The sequence below is a fragment of the Cygnus olor genome, chromosome 8 (genome assembly GCF_009769625.2).
Source record: "Cygnus olor isolate bCygOlo1 chromosome 8, bCygOlo1.pri.v2, whole genome shotgun sequence".
NCBI classification, from domain to species: Eukaryota; Metazoa; Chordata; class Aves; order Anseriformes; family Anatidae; genus Cygnus; species Cygnus olor.
In genome coordinates, this window is record NC_049176.1 from 18,350,270 (window position 1) to 18,377,573 (window position 27,304).

Consider the following 27,304-nt stretch of genomic DNA (forward strand, 5'->3'; position numbering starts at 1 on the left):
ATGTGTTACAAAAGTGATTTGACCCCTCTTGCTTGTAATCAAGGAAATTATAAATAATTAAGTGACCTTGGGAGAGGATCAATAGGAGCTGTCCACCTTCCTCCCCTAATGATCTGATCCTTTTATTTACCCATTCAGGAATTCACTGAATGGTACGCTGGGCTAAGGCTCTCTTATTTTCAGGTTCTTTCATATAAGATATTGAACAGTTCTTGCTACTTTATGACAAGATTAAGGAAACACTGAGTCTCCAGCTTTTCTATTGAAATTATTTCATGTATGGTTCTTTAAAAGTATTGACTGACTCAGAACCTCAGAAAAGGTTTCATTACACAAGTTAAACTGGAGGAGTGTTTTACTCCCTCCATTTCACTGGTCAGGGTGGAGGGGCAGGGAGGGGAACCAAACACCTAACCATCACTTAATTACTCTGTGGTTGATTACTGTACATCTTGCTCTTTTTTTTTTTTTTTTTTCAGTTGTTCCATGGCAACATCTTTGTTAAGGAGAGGAGAAGCCGTCATGCTGGCAATAGAAAGGTAAGGTTTACAGAAAGAAAAAAAGGAAGTCCTTGTGGAAAAAAGGATCAGAGATGAACTGACATTAATAGAAATGCTATCAAACACTGATCTTGAAGACAAGACTGTACGGACTCTGATGGACATATTAAGGGAGAACTACAGATGGTTTCCTGAACCAGAGGGGACCATTCGTAAGAAAGATTTATGAAAATACAGGAAAGCAAGGAGAGAAGTCTTGTCCTCATGATAGAGTAGCTCCTTGTGGCAGAGTCTGAAATGATACATTTTAAATATGTGTACTCAGTGACATTAGAGGAGGATACTGGTTATCTCTTTCTCTCTACTCAAGCAGAGGTCCCCTGTTAGTGCCCAGTGCAGTCTTTCTCTGCATGACTGATGGATCCAGCTACACCTGTCACTATGTGTTTGAGCAGTCTATGGGAACTGTTCTACACCTGGAGTAGTATTTACATAAAGAACAAAGTAAAACAAACAAACAAAAACCCGACACTTGTTAGCTTCCTTAATTGCTCATCTGATGTGAGACTTGGACAATGTTAAGTAAAAGCTGGTGTGAAGTACTACCAGTAGTGCTAGTACTGCCAGTGTGATGCCAGCATCAGTGAAATCTCTGAAAGCTTTACTTGTATGAACTTAGTAATTAACAGCCTTAGTAATTAACAGTCTAATGTAGTACTAACAGCAAAGAGGTTGCTGTGAGCTTTCTGCTTTTCTGCTGGCATCACAGGTGAGTATTTCTAGATGTGAGGAATGTAGGTTGGGGTTTATGGTTATTCCTTCAGAGGTTTGTTTTTTTTTTTGGTGGTGTGATTGTTTAGCACTCAGCATTACTCCTTGAGGAAGAAATGTACTGCTGTTACCACAGTCTTGCTTCTTTTTGTTGCATCAGGTACAGAGCCCTCCTTCCTGCCTTTCAAGAGTGATCCCTTGAAAACTTTTTGGGAAGCCCCTGTTCTGACACTCTCCAAGTGAGTACCTGTACAACATGCTGTTTTTTTATCTGAGCAAGGGTCCTTTCGAAGTTACTGGGGGGTGGGTCATCTCTGCACAGCAGAGAGAGAGACTATCTTCTGTCAGCTTTGGAAGGTCTGCTACTTGGTGGTAAACCCACAGAGTGGGAAATGGCACTGGACTTATAGAAAGGACCTTTGCGGGTAATTATGGAGGAGCAGTACTGGCTCTTGGGTAGGCACACAAAGCCTTCCTGTCCTGATTTGCAGAACTCTTCTATTTTTACTGTATTCACAAGGAGTGTCTGATATGCTGTTTAGTATTATGTGTATGACAGTGCTCCTGGAGTCATCATTTTTCAAATCCAAAGGCTTTTGGCAGATTTAACAAGATTTTTTCTCCTTCTTCAAGCAGGGAAAGTAGTTTTCTTTTTTATAAATATTCATTTTTATATCCAACCAAAACTACTTTCTCTTTTCTAGGCCTTTAAAGGCCAAGGACTCTAAAAACTGTGTGGATACATTATGAAAACTATAATAGTAAAACAAACACTCTATGGTGCAATTGCTGATGGATGATATTTCCATGAGATATTACATAAAACAAAAAAGGAAGTGTTAAGCTCTTTGCTTTTCTTCCTGGAAGCCATAAATCTGGAAACCCTGTTTATAGTTCTTTCAGCACTGTGTAACTCTGATACTTTGAAATTTCATGGTATAAAAAGTATTGCTCATGCTACAGCTTGTGGCTAATTGCTGGAATAGGTGGAAATGACAGGCCACTAATTTTTTCTCTCTCCTGTCCTCTGAATCTGCTTTAGATCTCATATTCCTTCTGGCGTAAACCAGAGTGGGATGTATGGGGTTGTTGACCAGGATAGTCTGTGTGTGTTCATATAAAGGAGGGCTGCTTTTGATCTTTGTGTTTGCATGCTAAACTAGGCATATTTTAGCCCTCATGTTTTGGACTTTGATCAGTAAGCCAAACTTAGGAGAGAAGAGCTGAACAGAATTGAGAACAAAGACTGCCTAAGGTTGCAAAAATGCTACGTTTCACTCATCTGCTACTAAATATCTGACTTGGTTTTTGAGTTCTTCCTGATGGTAGTGAGAGAGATAGCTGATAAGCGTTCTGCCCATCTCAGGCAGCCCCCAGTTAATAGAAGACTGCCAATAATTGTCAAAATGTCAGAAAACCATTTAAAGATTTACAGCTCCACAGGAAAAAAAAAAAAAAAAAAAGATAACTGCCCTTTTTGCTCCTTTAGTAAATTGAGAAAGTCGGGGTAAAAAACTCTATTAACTAGAATAAGTGTTAGTTCAGAGTCCAGGAGTCCAAATTTTCTTTGACTGTGTAAGATGACAATCTCTCACCAGATGCTTATGACTCTAAAGAATGACAGAGTTGCAGATTCCTACTTTCATCAACTGTTTTTCTGTCAGCACTGTGCAAATGCTAAACTTGATTCATCAAGTTGTTGAACTGCACTGACTAGAGTTTTGTGCGTTAAAGAAAGGATAAATCATTATTAATAGTAGCATTAGGGAAATGCAGGAACCTTTAAAATGTGTGTTAGCAGAATTGTGCCATCAGAAGTTTCTAGATTCTGAGTAGATTAACTCAATGAAATCATAGATGAGTACTGTTTTTACTTCAGGTAAACTGGAGGAAAAAGTCCCATTTAATTTATTTGTTTATAGGTGGATAGTTTGGAGACTCAATGCCTTCCATTCTTCCATCATAAATATTATTTAAATTCTCTTTTCTTTAAAACTCAGGTGAAATTAATTAATCAGGGAAGATGGGGATTAACCTTCATTTTTACTGTTGCATCATAATGTTAAACATGTGAAATGGAAGGCATAGATCTTTCAGGACATTGTAATGCAGTAAAAGATTGCAAATACTTCCATGCAATATAATAATGTCAGGGTGGGCTTTGTGACATATTCTTTAAAAACATATTTCAAACCTTTGTGATATGCATTTAAAGACTGGTGAAAAATTTGTGTAGAATAATATGTTTCTTAATTTTAGTTACAAGATTTTGTCATTTTTGTCATTAATCACAATGACAGACTTTTCTCTTTAGGCCAAGGGCAAAAGTTTCTGGTTGTTGATTTAGCCAGAAAGTACTCTAAAGTTCGCAGTGGCATGTCATTAATATTTATGCTGCACAGGTAATAGAGTAAATATTAGACCCATGAATTATTGAAAGTGAAAGAAAAGTGATGAAATACTGTTTGTTAGTTTGGTTGTTTTGTAGTTTTGCATGCTTGTGAGAAATGAGGGACGCCTGAAAGAGAGAATCACTTTGATTACTGCTTATGATTTCTACATTAATGGGAATTTTCATTGTCAAATCATACGAATATTAAAAATAACTCTAAATGCAATTCTTATGGTGAACTGTAGTATAAGAAAGAATGAAAGTAGTTTAATACAGATAATTTAGAGAGGCTACAGGAGTACCCTTTACAAATGACTATACCCTCAAGAAAGTGTTGTTTCCCAGAGTACTGTTGGTCTTTACTATGATTTCCTGCATGACACAGGGCAAGTGCTTTAGCCCAACTTTTCCCTTCTGTTAGCGGATGAACACAGACATGTTTGCATCAGGCTTTCTGGATTATTATCCCACAGCTGCTGTTCAAGGGGCTGGTCAATGGACTTAAGTCTTTGATAGTTTGATAGTTTTTTATAAATTTCCCTCTTAATTTTGGGGGTGGATTGTAAGAAAATTATGTACATGTAAACTGGGGGAGTAGTGCCAGTGGTATTTGTGAATGTGCCAGAGTGTGAAACAGGGAAACAGGTAAGGATTTTGTTTTTGGAGATTCTATGGTGAGTTTGTAGCAGTTTGCAGCTATTCCTGTATTTAGCAGAGGGAACAAGGAAGGTCAGCAAGGTCAACATATTAAGTAGAAAGTGTATGAGATAAAGGTTTGCACCAACTATTGGACTTCTGACTTGAATATACACCAACAAAGTAATAGTTGTTATTAATAAAGTGGTGAGGGAGTGTAGAGCAGCCTGACCATGATGTTGGAGAGGATCTTGCAATCCTCGGTCACTCAAGGACAGGCAAATCATCCAGCTGATGGTACTGTAGTCTGAGTTGCCTGACAGTGAATTGATTTCCCAGATCACGTTCTTTTTGTAAAATACTTTCTCTGCCTTACTATCATTTTTTTCATGGATGGTTTCAAAGCTTCCTGATGTTGTAGATATCTTGTATCCTCTCTGCAGAGTCAGCTCCCTTCCCTAGCAGTGTGTATTCACGCCACATGTGGCCATCATCTTCTTACCCTGTTCTGTCAGTTCCTTCTCCTCCTTAGCCTAGCAGCTCCATGGGACAGCACGAGGGCTGATGGCTGAGGGGTGCTAGCTGATAGCTCTCCTTTCCCCAGAGAGGCGTAACCCATTGCTGACAAGCCCATGTCCTGCTGCTGTCATGGAGCTGGCTTGGAGGCCTGGGCTGATGTGGCAGCAGGAGAGGGTTTCTCCTTGAGGTTGTGACTTTGTGCTCACACTAATCTGCTGCCCTAGACAGCTATCATGCTTGTGTTATAAGTTTGTGTGTGTGTTTGTTATTTCTCACTCTTTTAAGAGAGACTGTATTGCACTTCATTATGAATACTAAGAAATAGATTAATGCAATCCACTTTGGCATACACTGACATGATTGTTAGATTGGTCAGAGAGATCACATAATGGTAAGAAGAGGTACTTCTGTAGTGATCCGTGCAAGATGTTACCTAACAATTTCCAAATTTTCTGCTAAAGCCATAGCGCTTGCCAACAGTTAGCACAGTGTGGTATGAAAGTGATCTGAGCCGCTTTCTGTGTCATGTGTATCTGTCTTTATCGTGTTTCTTTTTTCTCCTTCTGTGGTACTTATTAGTGAAACCTGACCGTACAGGAGCAAGCACTGTACAGGAGATTGAATGAAGCCTAATATAGCTGTTTTTTGTGCTGATGCTCAAAGCTTGTAAGCAGGAGAGATGTGAAGAGACCCTCTCTGCTGTAGTGTTGACTTCCCATGGAATTCAAAGGAATTCTGGCCTGAGGAACTGAATTCTGCCATGACCTGGGTAGGATGATCATGCTTGTGGGGTAGGCCAGGTAGATGATACAGTAACAAATCAATGCTGTGTTCATAACGAAGGACCCACTAGTAAAAAAAAACACAAAAAAAACAAAAAACCAAAAACAAACAAACAAACAAAAAAAAAAAAAAAAACAAAAAAAACCAACTCATTGTTGAGGGAGTCACTTAGGTTAGAGAGAGGCTGCCAAGGACGACAAGCAGTGAGGCAAAAGTCAGCAGGTGATGCTGGAGCTGGTCAAGCAAGCTGTAATGCAGAGACAGCAAAGGTCAGGAGTAAGAAAATGCAAGAGGAATGAGGGCTGAGCAGGTAGGAAGCAGGATCAAGGACCACAGTCAGGAATCAAGGTGCGAAACATGATATTGAGGCAGCGTGCAAATTCCCCCAGGGTTGCTTGTACAGAGAACTGTTTGACGTCTCATGTCATTAAGCATATGTGCTGAGAATGGTCTTTGCTTTCTGTTATCTCAGTCACTATTGACCAGTGACCACAAGAGCCGCACTCCAGCTAGGCAGCAAGTTCATTAGATACTTGTATTTTTGACACTGGCTCTAGTATGGCAGGAACTGCAGTCCCCTTGTCCCAGTGGTTTTGTATTGTCTACAGAGTCTGTAGTTCTTTATCAGACTGGTACTGAAGCTGTTTACCAGAAATTTACATTCTGACAAACCAAGCTGCCTGGGCCTGGAAAAACTACAGGCATATTCCTTGTTGGCCTATTAGGCTAGTATCTGCCTCACCTTTGCTCCTCGCATTGAGTCTCTCTGATTGCTTGAGGATGGAGAGGCTGTGATTTTGCTGACTGTGCTGCTTTGGTTCAGCTGTGAAGCAGTTACTTATAATTGGTGCCAAGGAGTAGCAATCAGCTGGAAAAAAACACACAGGGAAAAGTTGAAGTTTTTTTGTAAAATGTTTCTGTGAGCTGAGGCTTGAAATGAAAATGTGGATGGAAGGAAAGAAGACATAGTGGAGTCTGGTTTTCTGTGGTTTACAGACAAAATCTACTTCTGGAATGGTGAAGGGAAAGGAAAACACAAAGATTAGCGCATATGCTGCTTGTGCCCAGCTCTCAATGGTAATTTTTATGATGTCTCAGGAGGGTGTAGGGTATGCAGAAGAAGAAAATACGCAGGTTCAGAAGACCATAAGCTCAGGTTATAGGAAGACTTCATTTGGATTAAAAAAAAAAATAAAAGGACCTTGACAATGACCAAAAATAAAGATCAGTGTTTCAGATACCTGTGGGTAAAACGTACTTTCCAAATGCTAACAAAAATGGGAATTGAATTTCTCCTCATAATTATATATTCCTTGTTGGTAGAGTCATTTTCACAAAGTGGATTTCACAGTACAGTGTTTTTTTTGATCACAAACTATTCGCTAGTATGGTTTTATGCTTTTAAAATGGTGCTGAATGTTCTACCTTAAAAGTATAAAAAATAAATTTTGATGTCAGCTACTTCCAAATATTCAGGAGCAAAACAGAATGCTATATATGTATTGCTAAGCTATAGTCAAAGAAAGTAATTATTTGCATTTTGCCTTTTTTTTTTTTTTTTTGAAACAAGCCTTACTCTGATGCATGAATAGTGGAAGTACGTGACTCAGTTTTGCAGCACAGTATTTTTGCTTAACTTTACCATGGGTCATATGTTGGTTATGGTCATTCTTAATTATTATTTTTTAGGCTTTTAGCTTAATAACAGCTTATTATCCAATTTCATCTCTTTCTTGCTGCTTGAGTTCTTAAGGTCATCTAGTTCTTATTAAATTTTCATCTCTTAATTTTTTCACGTCTTACATCTTTTTGCTCTGATTGCCCTCATCAAATTCAACAATATCTTATTTTGTAATCACTAAAATCAATACTAGCATTTTCATCTCCTTGATCCTATTTTGTCTAAAAGGCTCAATTATTATCAACACTTTTAGTTCAACTCATATTTAAATTGAGTAGGTCTCTTGCAATTTGAGTTAAAACTACTTAAATAAAAATTATAGTGATGAAAATGATGTATCCAGCTCACCCACTGACTTCTACACCTTCTCTGGCTAGTGCTTTTGTGAAAAGTCTTCCCTTCCTGAGACAGCTATTCCAATTTTTATTTTTATTTATTTATTTATTTGTATATAAGGAGTTGCTTTTGTCGCTCCTGTTGCTTTACACACTTATTCATGCAAGTGCAATGGAAACCAGATTTACCTAATCTGAAGTTTCATGAAGCTCCTCTTCCCTCGATAAATAGTGTACCATTTATTTATTTTTTTTAAGCTGTATGAGTGAATCTGGGACTCATGCATATTTGTAAACATTTTTTGGCTGTTAAATCACTTCTGCTGCATGTGTAATCATGAGAGGGAAGTGTGAATGTTATACTTGTTCAGGTAGAGTTACTAACAAAAGAGTCACTGAGGCAACGAGCATTTCTTAGCTCTCTGCCATTGTATTTGTTGTAGGCTTGGATCCTGACTGAAGCAGTGGGAAGGTGTGCTGACATACCATCTGAGCAATACTTTACATTTTGAATTTGAATGACTATTCTAGGGTTTTTTGAAGAACCTGTTAAAGAGTTAACACCAATTCACTTCCTTATCCATGGTTACACAAATAGGTAGTGAATCTTTGTGTGGAAACTAGTAGGGATTTCTAACAACATAATTGCTTTGTCAAGCGGACTGAGCCTGAGACCCGTCACCCCAAAGCACAGACCTCTGCTGCTGAGCCGAAGGACTGATCTGCTCGCTGGGAGCACTAACAGTTGGCTGTTCTCTTTGGGTCAGCCACAGCAGGAGACAGGAACACAATGTGTTAGTGTTTAAAAGAGTTTCTTTTTGAATTTTTACTTTTGGAAATGGGAATTATGTAAGGCAGCTACAGAGAGCCTCTCTGCTTAGCTGCAGCCGGTGTCATGCTGGTCACACTGCGCCAATTAGGCTTCCAGAAGTCTACCATGAAACTTATACCAGTGACTCTGCAACAGCCACAGCATTCAGCCTGGAGAGGGGAGAGGGGGGAAGAAAAGTGAAATAATTAGCCTCTAGAAATGTGTACAGTTCCAGATAGTGCTAAAAATTACTTTTCTGATTTTAATGAAAGGTACTCTGGCTCAATAAAATTTAGAGCAAAGTCCTGCTGGTTCAAATTATTAGTGCACACCTTAGACCTGGTGAGTTTTATATAGTTTCGTGTGGCTCTTTGAACATTTTGCACAGCTTTAGTTCAACTCTATTGACCTCCATGTAAGAACCCTTTTATAGACTTACATAGAGATGAAATTAACTCCTAAGGAAAAGTATTAATGGGACGGGATTTCTTATAATATTCCTTGGAGAGATGGGGCGGTTTTCCAAAACAGCAGAATGCTTTTGAGTGGGAGAGAAATTATAGATCTGGGGTCCTTCTGGCTTAATTTAAGAACAGCAATATTCCAATAAAATGAAACACTACCGGGTCAGAACTATAACTGCTGTGTGTCGGTTACAGCGGACTGTATTGAGAAAGGGAGTTCTGGCTGTCCAGCTGGCAGACAGTTCGCCCCTCTGTTATGTGCCTTGTTTTTTTTTTTTTGTATTGAGTTTCACTTAGTATTGCTATTGTCTCAGTATTATTTTCTGTCATTCTGTGTCACACTATTGCATCCTAAATATAGTTGCAATAATCATGTGGAACAGTTTGACCTGGCAGGTATTGATGCAGTTAACTTTTTCACTTCTAGGTCATGGAATTCAACAGGTGGGAGGAGGAAGCACAATTGCAGTTCATTTAACCCTCTCATTTTAAAGCCTGTTCAGGACTGCCTTGATGACACATCAGAAGGGGGGCTTTCGAAGCAGTGCTGAAGTGGGATGAGTTTATTTCATTCCTATCATTAAAGAAGATGGAAGACTTATTATCTGCAACCTTAATGGCAATAAGTTAGACAAGCACAAGATGAAAGAAAAAATCTTCCCTAGCTTCTATTAAGAAAAAAAGTCAACATGTAGTTTTCTGCAGGCAACTGCAGAGAAATACATTAGACACCCTGTATATTTATTTCCTGCAAAAAATCTAGTCATGGATTCCAAGGGAAAATAAATCTTTTTTTTTGTTTGTTTGTTTGAACAGTAAAATTATTTTTGCTTTTTATTCTTCTTTTTAATTACTGATTCTAAGTATGAAAGAAAGGAATATACACCATTTAGCTATCACACCTCTGATGAACAAAACAGAGATGTCACAAGAGATCTTCACAGTTTGTATCATTTTACAGGCAAAGCTCTTTCTCCTTTACCAGTTTCATTCATGGTTTCCAGAAACTGTTTCTGTAATACTTTTCTCATTGTGAAATGATTGCATGTTACAGTAAATAGTCCTGTCAATTTGTTCTGTGTAATCTAAACATGCTGCGTGGAAAGAGGAGAGACGCTGGTTTTCCTAGAGACCTTTGTCGTGGAGTAGTGTAGTACGAGCGAAGTCCTGGGTGAGTAGGAATGATTTAGGAATTTGTTCATGTAATGCAGGTTTTGGATTACTGACACTTTCTGCCTCTGTTTATAGTGCATAGGCCAGCAATCCCTTTTAAAGGCAGGGAATATGCAAGAGAAGCTTCTGGAAAGGACCACAACCTCCATCAAAGTAAAAACATCAGTCATCTTGATCTAGTCACTAATCACCATATATATTAAATCTCGTATTTCACAGAGCATTTCTAACCACTCATATCTTGGTAGCAGTAACTTACAAAATGTACACAGTGGATGAATATATCAAAATGACAAGATTCATTCTAGCCAGTATGTGGGAGTAGTGGATGTGACGTTTCGTTCTTGAACCAACTGGCTGGACTTGAGCCACCGTAACTTCTAGTGGTTGTGGTGGTGACTCTACTGAATGATCCTAATTACTGCTGCATGCTTTCTCTGCACTTTGCTCATCCTCTACATCTGCTTGAACCATGACACATTGCTTGAAGAAAAAAGGAAGTACATTAGAGTGGCCTGAACTGCTGTTCAGTTCTGACAAAATTGCCAAAACTGGCAGGTAAAAAGTGAGGTATCTTCTTACTGCTAAAAGTGACAAAGATACGCTATTCTGCTCAATTTTCCACGTATTGAGCATGCTAACATTCTGTTCATCAGAAGCCTCTTCATTATACAGTACTCAGTGGAGTCAGTGTATAACTACATTACAGAAAACAGAAGGATAATTTATATTTCTGCATTTTTTCCTGTATGGATGTGATGAATACCTCCTAGCTGACAGTATTCTCGAACCTTTTGAAATACACAATCACTTCGGTGTCCATCTGACTGATGGCACTATTAAAATTGTAAGCTCAAGTTGATTGAGAAATGTGACTTCTGCAAAGTTATTCTTTCCTCATATCTGGTTGTCATGGGGCACTGTGTAATGATGTCATTTCAAAAAAAAAAACATTTGACAATAATTCTGGAGATATTTCATTATTGAAACAATGGTGGATAAGAAACAAAAAATATTTTCTATCTAGAGGTAGACAGAGATTGGTATATTTTAAGAGTAAATTAGGTATTGTTGAAAATGTAATAATGATTATATGTCTGTGGAACTGAGGTAGGGTGACAGAAAACTAAATTGAACATAGCGCATAGATGCAGTTATGAAAAAAAAAAAGAACTACCAAACATTATCAATATTATAGAAGTGTAGATCTTGTGAAAGAGAGGTTTGCATTTACCTTTATGCGTATGTTTTTTTCTTTTTGAAAAAAAGACCTGTTATTTCAATATAGAAAGCTTAGCTTGAACTTCCAGTATGTAGAACTGATAAGTTGGTGAATGTGAGATGATTTGTGAAATTATTCCTGTCTCTGGCATTATTCTTGCCAATTTTCTGTGTGTATATTTAATTCTGGTTATTATGCTACCCCTTCTTGAAGAGTGTCTGCAGTGAGTGTCACTGCTTCTTTTTGTTCTATGAAAGAGAGGAGAGATGGAAACAGAAAACAAGGAAAAGGGCCCTGTGATTCTAAATGAGGCGCATGAGAAATTAAATGAATTTTCCTGAAATTTGGGTGCATTATAGATATAGATTATAATCAGTTTGCTAGAGAGTATCTTAACCATAAAGCTTTCAAAAAATTACTTTCTTAATCCATCTGCCTAATACAGATCTTTGACCTCTAAATCTCAGAGTGCTCAAAAAGTGCATATTTTACTGCTTTTCAAATCAAAGTACACAGAGAAGTGAACTCACTTTACCAAGCTCTTGGGGAACAAAGAGATGAGAATTCAGCACTGGTTTTGGCTGGTGGTCAACATATTAAAGTCAGCTATTATTGGGCTAATATTTGATGTACTAGCCCAATATAATTCGTATTACATTTGAAAAAAAAAAGTTTTCTGTATGCTCATACTTCTTAATGAATAGGTTACGCAGAGGCAGGAAATGCAGCCTCTTGTAGAGAACTATCCAGGTTCTGCTTCAAGTAACTGCTTATTAGTAACTCAGATAAAAAACAGTTGACTTGATATGTGAAGATTAGCATCACTTCTGAGTTATCAATCTGTACTGAAAAATAGCAAGTGTAAATGAAGAACAAAGAGGCAACAGCAATATATGGAGGTGAGAGGTTAGCAGCAGGTATAGTCTCCTTAGTCATGATGCTTCATTGCAAAGAAATTACATGAAAATGTAGCCTTCTGAAAAACAGATATATCAGAAATATCACATGTATCAGAGTTTATATTCCATTTGTAAAAATGAGATGGTATGAATGTTGTTTGAAATTTATGTATGAACTTCAGGAATCTAGAAAATGACATGACAGATTACTGTCTCATTACAGTTTACTTAATGGAACAATTTTTTTCGTGGGTGTGCACTAGAAACTGTCAAATTAAGTTGTATGTGCATGATTATTTCTCAGTTTCTCATACTAGGAAAGAGTTAAATATTTAAAATATATTTCATTCATCTGAAGAGAACACATACCATTATCAGACCCATGGGGGTTCCACAGGTTACAGGTTCCTGAACTTAGGTTCAGGAGAAGAATTCAACATTTGTGTGCTTGTCCTTGCCTCAGCTGAATTTTCTTGTTCGCTTCTCCTCCGTCCTTACCTAGTCTGCATCATTCCCCATGGATTCCTGTCCCTTCTGTTCATAGCTGCCACATGTTGATAGACAGCTACTTCTTTAACTTCTGCAGTCCAGCAGATCCTGAAACTCAGCAGTTTTGATTTTTTTTTTTTTTCTATTTAAAAATGTAATCATCCTGTCACTTGTACTGTCCTCGTGTTCTAGTTCGGGTTCAGACACTCTAACAGATTCAAAGATATCAGGTGGAGACATTTCCTATTTTATTCTAAGATTCTTTATCTGCTTTAATTTGCTTAAGGCAAAATATTTTTACAGTATGATTTGGAAATATAATTTAATAATTAGACAGTTCTGGTGCATGTCGCAATCATTCATAGAGCTTAGGAGTGTAGCTGGCAATTGGCATCTATATGCGCACATACAAGCATGCACATACACACATACATGCATTTTAACACCCGCCATCCCTGCAATCTGCTAGAATACACACCCCATTATGCACACACAGGCTGTTCTGTTGCACAGTGAGACAGAGACACTAATGTGTCAGTAAAGAAGCTGAAAAGAAGTCTTGCTTTGTCTTCAGAAAACATCTTGCAGAGAGAGGGTGAGAAAAAATTACTTCATAGAGAAATTCTGCTGCAGGGGGGGATGAAGGTGCAGGAGAGAAAAAACATATTGTGAAAGAGAGATAAGGAGGGGGAAAATAAGGGAACCTCCTAAATGTGCTGTGTTGAATATGCGTGAGTATTGGAGATGTAAAGACTATCACAGACAAAAACAGGAAGAGTCAAGATGGTAGAAGAAAGAGGGGAGGAGAGCCTGAATTGTCATGAAATAGTTTGGAAAAATGACCTGCAGGGAGGAGAAACAGAACACAAGGGACTTAAAAGCATGAAAATAGTTGGGTGGGGAGGGGTTGCAGTGGTATCTGTGCAGAAAATGATGATGTAGGGGTGGAGTAAAAAATGAATACAAAATAAAAGGCAATGACTGCAAAAGGAAAAGCAGTAGTACACAGACTACTAAAATTTAGGCACTTTTGGCTTTATTCTATCACTTGTATTTCATACTCTAAAGCAAGAACCTGGTAAAAGTGAAAAAAGTAAGTTAAGGTGAATTAAGGAAGTGGAACATTTAATGGCAGAAGGGTTGTAGAACTGGCTGAAATCCAGGGGACCATAGTCTCATTCTTCTCCGAAAAGATGATTAAATGCAGAAAACTAAAAGCTGCATTGTCTTTTTTTTTTTAAAGAAGTAAGAAAAGGGTATGAATAATAACTTGTTGGATTTATTTTGTGAAATGTCTTTGTCCTTTTCATGTTTGTTTGAAAATTCAGTACAAATTATTTACAAATAATAAAACAATCCTACTTATTTTCATAAGCGTCTGTACTAATAACATTCTTACTTAGTAAAATGAATTAAACATGACCTGCATAATAGCTAAATATTTGTCATGGTAATGTCTTTTTGTGAGAGATGAATTATTCTGAAGCACTCAAATCTTCCAAAATAAATCCCAGAATATGTTATTAGGAGGTAAAATAAAAAAATGGATAGGGCTGTTACTTTTACGCAGAGGCACCATAAGAAAAGTAGAACATTCCCCCATCCTAATCACACAGTTTCTTTTCAAAATGCTTGCACATAATTGTGTGAACAAGAAAGCTTATGCATTGTAGGAGGCTTACATTTTGAATGCTTACCAGAACTGGCCAGGAAAGTCAGGTATGTTGCTGTATAAACTGTGAGCTAGATGATATGGTTTGGTTTTGCATGCATGCTGAATTTTGTGTTCAACTATATTAATACACGTATACAGACTTTGAAAACTAGGTCATCAGTGGGACAGCATCTTTTTATTATGATAGATAGTCTGAATGTATGAACAACCAAATAATTTCCATGCATACTGTGAATCATATCTCTATTTTATCTTCAGTTCACTTTTTTCTTATATAAGCAAACTCCTATTGATTTCAAGCAGATTTTACTTGAATAAGGACTGAGGAGGGACTGCGGTATTTGGCCCTGAGGACTTTATAAGCTAGTATGAATCACAAGAATTTGGAGACAATATATTTTAAAATGATTTCCTCTCAAGTGCATTGCTACATACTGTGTGTTACTAGGAGCCATGTGAATGTTGTTGCCATATGGATAAACATCCTCTTTCTCCCATTCCCTGTTGAGTCAATTTTCAGAGCCTCCCTAGTTTTCTTGGCAGGTTGTTGTTGCAGAACTACTATTGATGGGACTCTTCAGCCCATGCACCTTGATTCTCATGCTCCATCTGAAGAGCCTGGTATCCAGCTTTTCATTTATCCACAGCCTTCTTTTGAAGACAGCCCCCCTCGGTATAAATTCTGACAGTCTGCATCAAGGCCTCAATCTTCTTTCTCTTGCCATGGAGCTCGTGATCAACAGCAAGAAGTCAGTTCTGTCTCCCTTACGTCTCTAGAGCTTTTAGAGCTCTGAAAATACAAAGAACATGACCCTGGGATTTTTTTTTTTTTTTTTTTTTTTTTTTTCAGGAAACGAACAAAGAGGAACTTGTCAGTCAGTCTTTTTGAAAGCAAATTCTGGCAGAGATGCTACAGTCTGCAGTTGTTATTGGGCTAAAGGTATAAATATGGCCCAAACGTGAGGCACAGTGTAAAGCAGGGCTCAAATTAATGCAAGAAGTTGGTCAGAAAGTTTCTGACCTTGAACAGTGGCTTGTGTGAATCAGGACGTATGCGTACTGCCAGTTACACTGTACTGCTCACAAACCTTTCCAACAGAGACTGTACGCCTTGGGATTTTGGTGACTATGTGCTATAGTGCTGTATGTGGGAAAATAGGTATTTTTGTCTCTCAACCAGAGCCTAATGTGTTTGAGCAGTTTTACACTGATTTCAGGGAAAAACCAAATGAGATAACAAGCTGCATTTTAAATTACCAGATACATGAAGGTGTTTTTGACACTTACAGGTTTACTTTTTCTCAAATAGATTAAAGTGACGATTCAGATTTTTTTTTTCCAAAAATGCCGTGATTTTTTGTGGCATTTTTGAAACCACATAAATTATAGATATAGATATGTTTGTCCAAATGGATTCTTTTAATTTCCAATAGAATTTTAATATACCTTAACTGGAAATATATACTATATGTTTATTAAGAAATGATTGAGAAGCAAAGTTAAATAAAGAAATGAATGAAAAAACAACCTGCTTTTTTAGCCTTATCACTTGGATGTCAGTGTAAAAATAGGGTGAATACCTGTAATTTGCAAATACAGGTAGAAAAAACAATGTTACTCTGATAAGTGTTTTTGAAAAAAGTAATTACTATTCAAGAAGTGAAAAGGGAATATAGTATGCTGCTTACTAATCAAGTATGGCGTATTTGTACACCACTCAAATTATTTTCTTTAACGCCTGTGCAAAATATATCTTCTCAGATGTTATCAAATATGCAAAACAATATATTAAAAAAATCCTCAAACCTTTTGCATAATTATTTCTGATAGCAGATGTAGATACTGTATCTGCATAAATTACAGCATTGTTCCAGAGTGTTTCTGCATTTAAATTATGTCAGTCAAGGGCAATATTAAAGGTTGCTTGGCTCCCAGTCTCATTGGGCAGGGTTATTTCTAGAGATACATCCTTTTTGATATAGCTAAATTATTTTCTAAGTGCTTGTTTTTTTAGCTATAATTAATCCTTTGCACTTCTATAGCTGTTCCATTAAGAATCTTATAACTAATGAATTAAATCTGACAAAATCCCATTGGAGTTGCATTTACTTTATTAGCTTTAAAATTCTAATGGAAATAGCTATAGATGGTGCAAATGATTCAGGATTATTAAACTAGGAGGTCAATAAATATCGCATCCATTTTACAGATGAGTAAACTGAGGCAGTGGGAGGTTAAATGATTAGTGTTGTAAAGGAAAGTGCGTTAGGTAGATAAAAATAGAAGCATGAACTTCAATCATGCAGCTGCACTAGATGGAAATACTATGGATTTTCACTGTTTCATATACACCAGAATTTATTTCTACTTGAGGGATTCATGACCTGTAGTTAATTGGTTTTGCCTATAATTGCAAGAATGGCATTATCCTATTGAAAAGTACCAACATTACATCTGAACTGTCCTTTTACTAAGTTTGTTTCCTTCTCCTTCCTTTTCCCCAGTTTGTGTGACATTTTAGAGCAGATGTGCTCTCTTCCTTTAGAGAAACTGGAAGTATTAATTCAATCTATAGCTTCAGAGATGGAAAAGAGTTAATAGAAACATTAATAAGTACAACCTTAATAGGATTTGAACTCACAACCTTTGAAATATGAATTAGAAATTTATCTGGTAGTCTACACAGTCTTTCATTAGCAACCATGGGAATTTACAGGTGTTAAATTAGTTAGAGAAATGCTCCACTATTCCATGAATGCAATAAAAACATAATGAGAACTACAAGGAAATAAATTAATTCTAAAAAAGAAATCTAATATAAGGGCAACAAAGTTCAAATAAAGCCTGCTCCCTAGTTTCTAACAAGATCTGTGAAATGTCACCAATATTAGACTTAATCTTGCATTGTTATGTTTCACTTGTTGAAATATTTTCATTATATGCAAACTTCACTGAATTTTTAGCCTACTTTTCTATTTTTTTTCTTTTTTTGAATATTGAATATTTCCATTTAGTAGTTTGCCTGTTGAAACAATACTGTACTTTAATAGTGTAGAATTACAGCTTGGTCTGAAGCTGCAGATAATAGGAAGCTCACTGGTCACAGGTGTTGATGAGCCAGGAAAGGAGTAACACAGAGCTGCTGGAAGTAGATGGAGCACAAAGCCCTGCAACTGCCTTTGGTGGGGAGGAAGGGAAAATGGATCAGCCAAGTATCTTTATGTTTGAGGTATGTGACAGCATTAGAAATCTTGAGTAAAAATACATTTTTACTTCAAGGGCATTAAAATATTGTTATCCCAGTTGGCTAATGCAGGAATTAAAAAACATGACCAAATGTACAAAAGCTTAAACTTCACAGTGGGAATGCATTGGGCTGTGCTAAGGGATTTAATTTTATTAATTTACCTTTAGCTCTCATGCTCCATTTCTTCCTTCTGATTTTAGAAAACAAAAACTCAGGTGTAAAGTATTTTCAGTCAAGAAATACAACAATTACAAGCTCAGTGAAGGAAGAACAAAGTAACTTGTTACAGAGACTTATAGATGGTAGCTCAGGAAACAGCTCTGTTGCATCAGCAGATCCATGCAATACATGTCCATGTAGGACATTTTGCTCCATTACTCCCTGAAGGGTCTTCTCCAGTGTATTACTGTTCGTGTGTATTGCTAACACAGTTGTAATGAATGAAACAAATTGTTCTTCTTAGTGGAAAGAGTAGTTCCTAGGCACACAGGACTGTAGAATAGTCACTACTGAGAGATTGGCATAGATTGCCAAAAATCAGATCAATATAGATGCGTTATCAATTACTAGGGTGTCTCTGTATCTTTTGACAAAGCAAAGGCTGAGCAGTGAGGTAGAATGCAGTACAACATGTAGTGTTACCAGAGGGAGAGGTGTGGAAAAGACATAACTCGTGTAATGGAGTTTAAGCTTCACATTCCTTTATTAAAACTGCCTGTGTCATATACTAGCTCTAGATGCTAGTATATTGTTTGTAAAAATGGATGTACCCAGTTTTAAGCTCAAGAGCTTCTGAATCATAAGCTGCTATGTTATCTCTGTTCCTCATTTTCACACATCCTATACAAACCTAAACATTGTGGGGGAAAAAAAATAAATTAAGGCGTTCTACAGAGACTGCTGTCAGGTGAAGAGTGAGAAAATGACCAAACACAAAATAATGTCTGGCTTTCTCTTTCCAGCCCTTCTTGGTTGAGAGAGGTGGAGAAAACTCCTGGATTGTGGTAACCTCTTTTTTTTTTTTTTTTTTTTCCTTTTTCTCTGAATTACTTCCAAAGTAGCTCTGATCATTAGGGAGTAGATAATAATTTTAAAGCTTTATCCCTTGAATATTCTGGAATACTTAATCAACTAGATAAAAATAAGTTAAGTTCAGCTTCTCTAAATTTATCCTGCAAGTTTCCTCTCTTCAAGAATTCTCGATCATCATTTACAGTAACTGGGTTGAGCAGAGTGAAGGTCTCCAACCCCTGTAACAAAGCAGGGAGGAATACCCAGCTATGTTAGGTAACTTTTATCTCCTAATGAGTTAAGGTAGCCTCCTCTGCCAGGAAGCTCTGCTTGTTGTGAGTGAGCAGCTTGCGTTGGTGACAGTACTGTCTCACCTCTCCTCATAGTGCTTACTTAAATCAGTGAATCCTGCTGGATTTGTTCTGGGACATTTATATTGCGGGGATTTGAACTGATTGTCAAGTTAACCCCTATGGCTGTGTTGCTTTTCCTTCATTCTGTGGTAGTCGTCATTCTTTTCTAGCTTTTTCTACTTGCTAACATTCATTTTATATTGTGCTATATCTTCACTGTGGCATCCTGTAGTAAATACAGTGAAACTGGGATTGTTGGCAGAGAACACTACTTAGGGTAAAGTAGTTATTAACCTTGAATTCAATTGTATTGAATGACTTCAAATGGATTAGAAGTCTCTTCGGGTCCCTTAGAATTACATTATAAATATATAAAAACAATATATTTCTATATAAATATATATGCATAAATATATGCATTATTTATATGGAACATATGGAGTATATTCAATGTAATACATTTTGGGAAAATACTTGGGAAAAATGACATTTTGTGAGTTCTCAATAATTATGGATGAAATATGCACCACTGTTTCCTATATTATTTAATAAAACATACCATTTTCATTTGTTATATCAGTCAGGCAGTGGTATTCAGATAATTCAGTATTCATAGGCCTTGCATATAAAATATTTTTAATTTGGAGATTTAAGACTATATAGCTTCATTACTTTAAAAGCAGAGCTATAGGCACACACATCACTGTGTAGCTTTATGTGAAAAACCAAAGAAACAAGTTATATTATTTTAATTATTAGAAAAAAAATGGTCATGCAAACCACAGTAATTTGAAAAACCCTGCAAGTCCTGTCTTATAATAGTTAAGACTCTTTTCTCTGTAAAAACCTAATAGTCACTTGAAACCTATAGGATGGTTCACACTTTGTAGAATTAAAATAAGCAGCTTGAGAAGTCAAGAACAACAACAGGAATTGATTTCGAACACTTCAGATATTTCCCACATTTCTGGAATGACTTTTTTACTCCAAACTTTGAGTTAGTCTCTGCTACTCTGCTTTGCTGCATTTCATCATTTGGAAAGATATCTTTACGTCCTTTAAAATTATTTTTCTAGTTTCTTGCAGTTTGGTTATAGATCTTTCCATTAGATAAGTGAGGGGTTTCTGGGGCTTGTTGGTTTTGTTTTTTTCCAGAGGAGTGAGGTAGGAGACTTGAGAAGAAGCAAGTTGCTCAGGGGCCTGCAGTACCTCTACAGGGTGGCTTAATTCCCTCCTCAGTGCTGTCTGCCATCAGGCCGTTGGCTTTAAATTTGTCTCTAGCCTTCAAAATTTTGGCTAAATGATTTCTCCTGGGTCTAGATGTATCTGACTCCTTTCTGTTCTTCTAACTGTAACTGTTCTTCTCTTTTGCATGTCATGTTTCAAACTGGGGACATGAGGAAAGCTCTGTCCTGATGTCCTGACTTGTCAGTGTAAAGTATGAGCCCCCACTTCCTCTTTGTTTTTTCCCCTCAGGCTTTTACCAAATGATAGAAACAGTTCCAAGTGACCTTGTGTCCACTATGAGGTCATCCCTTTAAAAAGCAGCTTTTTTTTTTGTGTGTGTTTGCTGTAATGTTTTTCTCAGCAATGTGTTTCTAAGCAGTCTGCTAAATAACCTGTAACACTTAAAAACTTATATCTAAATTATCCACTCAGTTACAGTGGTGCAGACCCAATGATTTCTGTCCTTGTTTCTGTGGTTAAGTGAGTGGGACAAGCAGCTATTCACCGTGCTCTGTTTTTTTCTGTGCTGATCTCCTTTAATTGAGCTGGTTCCTTCTCCCACATACTCTGTCATGCAGGTACATTAATTCAGTACATATAGAATGAGCTTTTTTCCCTGATCCTCCAGATGAGCTCAGCTCTGCCTTCTGAACTCAACCTATTATTCAGCCTGTCTTGCAACCTGGCAAATCTCTGATTTTAGTGATTCCTGCCATACCCTGCTTTCTGTCTCATGAATTTATTTTATTCTTTCCTGATTCTTTTTTTTTTTTTATGTGGCTTTCTTTTATAGATAATGTTCTTGCCCTTCACATACACAACTTTTGATTGATTTTTTTAAAACATTTTTCTCTTCTCACATTTTTATGCCTCCATCTTCATTTCAAGGTCCCTTAACCTGTTACCTTTATATAAGAGAATGTTAATTAATTTTTTCCTTGCAATATTTTCTGCTCTTTATTTGCTTTGTTCCAGTTTGATATAGCACTGTGTTTTGATCTGTCAGTGATTTTGTATATTTTTATTTATGTTCCTGAGGTGAGCAAAATTTCACTGGGGTAGTAGTATTGTGAATGATCAGTGCAGCCATTAATCACCTGTTTTATGGAACCACACGAAGACATGTCTCTCTCTAAATTTTGGAACAGCAGCCTTGTAGAACTGAGCTCAGAGGTCGAGGTGCATGCCCGTTGTCTAACTGAGTGAATTTGAATAATGCTAGATAGGCTTTTCTCTAGTATTTATTGTGGTGGAGTTAGTCTTGAAACGTGTATGAAATATGGCAGAAAAGTAATGAAATCACCTAAGTAGAACAAAAAGGGAACGGAAACAACAGGTTTAAACATTTCCTTTTTTTTTTTAAACTGGAGTTTTTATGCATTGAAAACATCTCCCAATATTTTTCTTGAAATCTCAACTTTCAGATAGCCACCTGCTATGCTGCTTTGTTCAGTTCTCTTGGAATGATGACTTATGGTTTGAACAGTGGTATTGCACACTGCGTCTTGGGCTACTGTAAGGATCTCTTTTAAATATAGCAGTGCTTTCCAGACTGAAAAGTTAATATTTTAGCATGACATACAGCACAGACAAATGGCAGTCTGTAAAACCAGTATTTTTTTTTTTTTTTTTTATCCTGGCAAATATACTCCTCCTTTTGTAAAGGCCAAGAAATTAATGAATGATTTTATTCTTCCCTCTTGCAGCCTGCACAGGGTAATTATATATTATTAATAATGCAGCAGTACAAATGATATTAAATGAACTACATTTGTTAATGTAGATTTTATCCAAATGCTTTTTTCATTGGTGGACTGTTTCTCATCAGGGGGTACTAATCAGCTGTAATATGTGGAAAGATGGGACAGAAACCCAAACTGATAAATAAGATAGATTCAGAAAAATTCATGAAGGAGGAACACCATTTAAGACTGTGAATGGATTACTAAGAGGAGACATGAGATTTTTTTTTTCTTTTTCATATATTTCATGATCATTTGAAAGCTGCGAAGTATCAACTCTTGTTCTCCTATTGCTATAAAGGCCCCAAAGAATATTAGAATATTTCAGTTGTCAAATTTTTAATGCTGTTTTCATTTGCAGTAACAAAAATGAATATAAAAGCTATCAAAGTCTTTACTATGCTTGCTCTGGCATTTAAACTAATGTATTAATGAAAATTAGTGATTATTTATTGCTGTTAAAAATATATTTAAAAAAATCACTAGCCTCCTGATAAAGTTTATTCTCCCTGTGCTTGAATAATAATCTCTTAATTTTTATTTATGTTGTCATACATTTAATGTGCTTGTACGATATATATACGTGCATAATGCATAAATGTAGAGGATTTGATCTGATTGCTACTAAAATCAACTGAAAGGTTGTTGTAGGCTTCCGAGGGTGTGTTATGAGCCCAAATAACTCTTCTTACAGCTAATGTACAGTTGAGACCCAGACCATATCAAAATGAAACCAACATAATCTCATTTGAAAGCAGTTGTTTGCACCTGTGTTCACAAGATGGAAATTAATTTAATCTCATTCATTAAGAGGCTTACTACACATTTTCATTGTATTTCTTATTACCAGAGTCCAGTGGTTCTTGTATGCTGTGGGACCCTTTCCATTAGCTAGGCAGTTTTCTTTTCCTGCCCTTTTTACAGGTATTCTGTTTCTAGAAATCTTCACAAAAATATTCTTCCAGCTAGAGCACTGTGAAAATAGAAACTTGCTTGAGAACTCATGGCAGCAAACTTGACCATGTGGCACGCAGAGCTGTGTAAACCACCACAGCAGGCGCTGTTCAAAGTCCTCAAGCAAGTGGGATTGACTCATACATTTTTAAAACTGATCAATTATAGGACTTTACGTTCCTCTCTGGAGTGATAGAATTTCTCCTTTTCCTTAAAGTCCCCACCCTTGTTTCTTACTGGTGGCATGTATGATCACTGGTCACGCCATAATAGGCTCTAGCATATCCCACTGCCGTGTGTTGGTGCCGTGTGCGGTGTGCGCAGGGGCAGGGTGTGCAGTGATGTGCTCGTGGAGCCAGGCTGTGTGGTCCTGCCGGGTCAGGCGGCTGGTGGAAGCCATAGGCGCAGGATGCATTATTGCTGCCAGCAGTCTCAGCATCCAGGAAGCTGTGCCTCTTAAAAACCCTTCACAGAAACACACAGATTTAGAACTGTTTACATTTTAATACAACTATTTCGTGTAATTAAAGTAAACAGATAAACAGATCAATATGTTGAAACAGATGTATAAATATATAGATAGACATATTGCACGGAAACCTTAATATTTCATCCAAATGAAATACTCTATTCCAAATATGCCCCGTAGGAGTTTTGCTCAAGGCTATGCTTAGGTATACTCAAAAATTCCCGATAGCTAGTCACGAGGGAAAATATGTTCTCTTACAGATAATTGCTACTGGCAGCTAGAGACCTAGAGAATTTGATGTGCAATAATGTGACCTGACTACGTATTAAACTTTTTTGAAGGACATGTGTAAAGAAATTTTATATGCTTCTCACACTCCTTAGTTTTTTTGGATTTCACTTGTGTTAGCACATTTTTAACAACTTCCCTATGTTTAATCCTGCTAGGGTTCATCCTAATAGTTCTCAGCCATAAGAGATTCTAGTATTGTGTTGTGTTTTTTTTTTTTCCCAGTTTTTGTTATTTTTTGTTTTTTCCCCCCAAACAAATGAGGTTTAGAAATGTAGGATGGAGAGAAGGAAAGAAGAATAAAGCCCACGTGACTTGTAAGGAATACCTAAACAAAGCAGAATTGCATTATTGATGATAGAACTTGAAAAAAATGAAACCAGTAAATAGTTTTTCTTTAAAAATACATGAGATTAACTATTCAACTGCTGATTGTTTTCCTGCTTTAAATTTCAATATTGTCTTGTAAGCATCTACATCGTATCTAGATATGTGCTAGTTACTGCCCTGTTATCTCTCAGGAAAGCTTAAGATTGCCGTTCTGTATTCAAAAGGGTATATGTTCAACACCACTTTTTTCCCATTGGAAAGTACATAGTAATTACAGAAAAAACAAAACAACAACAAAAAAACTTATAATAAACAGTTCTGACATTTACTTTTTAGACTTATATTTTCCTTTAGTGATGGTTTGTAATATTTGTTTCCCAACATTCGGTATTATCACTAAGCTAAATTTGATTTTTCATAAACCACCAGAAACTGAAAATGAAATTCCAAAAGATACAAAATGATGCAATGACTCCAATAAATATCTTTATATAGCTTATAAAAATACTTGAATCATATTATTTTCTTGTTGGCAGATGTTAACAGGCCATAAATATATATATTGTTGTTCACTGTCCAAACAAAGATAAAAGACAAGTAGCTGTTTCCCATCATTATGAAATTTTTCAATTTCTCTTACTTAATATAAAAACAAAACAAAACAAAAAACCTCACAAATTCCATATTTATATCTACAGTCAATACAACTGACTGAAATATTTTCTTTTTAATTTCTATTATTATTTCTATTTTTACTGTAAAATTTTATATGTGAATATAGACAGCAATGTAGTGTTTGTATATAGGTAATGATAATATTTTGATATAACATGGAAGTTTAAGTGCAAAAACATTTGACTTTGTTTCTATAAAATAATCCCGTCTTATTCTTGTTAAACAGACAACAATGATACAATCAAAAAAAACCCACAACATGGTTTTGCTATAATTGAGATTTTACTCAGCGACAGTTGTGGAAAATAGTAGAGTGTGTAATATAATAACTAATTAGAAAAATGAATTACACTCCTGTTCCCTGAAACTCTTTGATTTGGTCAGTTTGACACGTTTCTAAGCTTCCTTTGGTACCTCACAGTTTTATGGAGATGGGGTCAGTACAGATGGTTTTGCTGGGGTAGTTCAGTAAGTCTTAAGTCTTGATCATACTTTCTTCTGAAGATCCCTTTGTGCATTGTTGCCAAGCAATAAATACGGCCTTTGATTATCGGGGTTATAATGAGAAATTATAAAATTGCCACACAGTGTTGTCAGGAAGGAAGTCCCATCGCTCAATTGTCAGTGGGGTGCATGTAATTTAGCCTTTGTCTCTCTCCTAATATGCTGCAGAACTGATCTTTCCACCTTTCTGAAGATACTTGAATTAAAAGCGGTTCCATTTGAGCTCTGACAGGTTTGGTACAGTGCTCCTTCAGCTCTGCGAGGAAGGACCTTACTATTGTATCAGTGCAGTTATGAACGCACTGGGAGGGAAATTTATTTCCAAATTTCTGTGTGGTGGAGACGATCTGGTCCCAATTGCTGTATCATGTGAGGTAGACAGGTGGCATCAGGCAGTTAGCAAATAAAAGATGAAGGCAGCAGCAGCAGGTTACCTGTAAGATAATGGCTCAGGAAGAGTGTAAATAGGTACAGACCCTTACCAAGCCCCTCAGCCACAGCAGGCTCTCAGTGCATGCTGCTGGCCCTTCATGAAAGCAAATGGGATTCTCCTCTGGCTTGGCCTCTCCCAGCAGAGCTAACTGTGGTTCACCTGGCAGTCGCCCTCTGGGGAAGGAAGCAAATGAGTAAAGTAAGCACTAAAACAGTCACTGCAAACTCACCAAGCTCAATGGTAAGAGTTGTTGTCCTTCAGAGAAACACAGTGGTGCATGCAAGGTACCTGATGACAGCTAGTAGAGGTGGCTTCTAACTGGACTGTCTGATGCTGTGCTGAGTCCAAGCTAATATCTGAAATATTAGCTTGAGCTCAGTGGTATTTTAACTGTGATAATGGAACGTTTAATCACTTTAGAGTGGAGGCAAAATGAGCTCTTACCTACCTGTGGTTACATTACATAGTCGTAAACATTCAGACTTGTTATTTCTGGCATTGAGTGCCTGAAGTCAACGAGAATATTTCCATTAATATGATGCTGCAGATCAATCCTGAGAGCACAAGTTTTGTTCACTGTAAGCTAGACATCAACAACAACAAAAGTGAAATATAATTCATAGAAATCAGCAGATGTATTGATCTTCATTTGCTGATAGCAAAAAACAAGTTTGCTGTTTTTAACAGTATCCTCATATAAAGTCTTCAAGTGGATCAAGAATCAGAAGAAAGGGTCTGGCATCGTGCCTTCTTTACACATGAAGCTCTTTTGAAATCAGCAGCAGTAAAGCCTGTAAAACTACTAAACTAAGAACTGCATCCAGAGAATCTCTGGGTCAGTGTACCAAGTTTTCTCTTTTCCAAGCATATTTGCATTGGCTAGAAACGGGATAAATTTGCCTTGCTGGAAATGTGGTTGTCCTTTTTATAGAGGAGAGAAGAGAGAAATTACTGGTCTCATCAACGACCTCAAAATATTTGGGCAAAGAATAGGAATAAACTTCTGGTGGAACTGTATAATGTTTTACATCAGTGACGGAAACTCTTCCTGTCTGAATTGATCAGTGGCTGTGCTTTACTGTGATTTCTAAAGCAAATGCTGAGGTCTAAGAATTCAGGGTGGCAGTTATGAAATATTAAAAAATCCACAGGGGACAAAAATCTGTACTAGTAAACACCAGTAAAGAACTACATAATTACTGAATAATCATTTTTCTTGCAATGAAAAGTATCTTAACTTTTTGAAATAATGCACATTTAACATAGATTGGTATCTCTGAAGCAGATGTCTCCTTGACATGTGCATTCAAGCTGTTGGCGGTGACCTTGTAGGGTGAAGCGGCTTTGAAAATTAGCTTTTCCTCCCAATCTGTGAAAATAATGCTGTACTGAAGATTTAATAAAAGTCATAGCTTCTCATAGAAGCTTATTTCAGCAAAGTAAACTATTAATTAAAATAAATGTCAGCTATTTCTCAGCTTGACAGTTAACACAACACAGCTTTTGCCTAGCATGATGTACAGAATGTATGGGAGGTATACCTATAATTCATTTTATCTATGTATGGTTCACTTCTTATATTTTAATACAGTGATAAATTAACAAAAAATGCTGCAGTTTTCTTAGTGGTGTGAGAGCTTGGGGAAAACCCATCTGGCATGTAAACAGCGTATGGCTAAAATGGGGAGAAAAATTAAATTAGGGAATTTCTGAAGGACTTA

At 36.8% G+C, this 27,304-nt stretch overlaps 2 long non-coding RNA genes across 4 annotated transcripts in view; one reads left to right on the forward strand and one right to left on the reverse strand.

The window, feature by feature from the left end:
- The window catches only part of LOC121074110, a 110,604-nt gene that overhangs the window by 37,958 nt on the left and 45,342 nt on the right, over positions 1–27,304 (forward strand). For 2 of the 3 annotated variants that reach the window (XR_005822131.1, XR_005822132.1), the window contains exons 2-4: positions 480–539; positions 1,432–1,510; positions 9,320–10,401. This is a non-coding gene — a long non-coding RNA (uncharacterized LOC121074110). Of the gene's footprint in view, positions 1–479; positions 540–1,431; positions 1,511–9,319; positions 10,402–17,456; positions 17,580–27,304 lie in introns of those variants that run through there. The other variant, XR_005822133.1, reaches the window with a different exon arrangement.
- The window catches only part of LOC121074112, a 56,504-nt gene continuing 54,780 nt past the window's right edge, over positions 25,581–27,304 (reverse strand). Inside the window, exon 3 of the long non-coding RNA XR_005822134.1 lies at positions 25,581–25,756. This is a non-coding gene — a long non-coding RNA (uncharacterized LOC121074112). The remainder of the gene's footprint in view (positions 25,757–27,304) is intronic.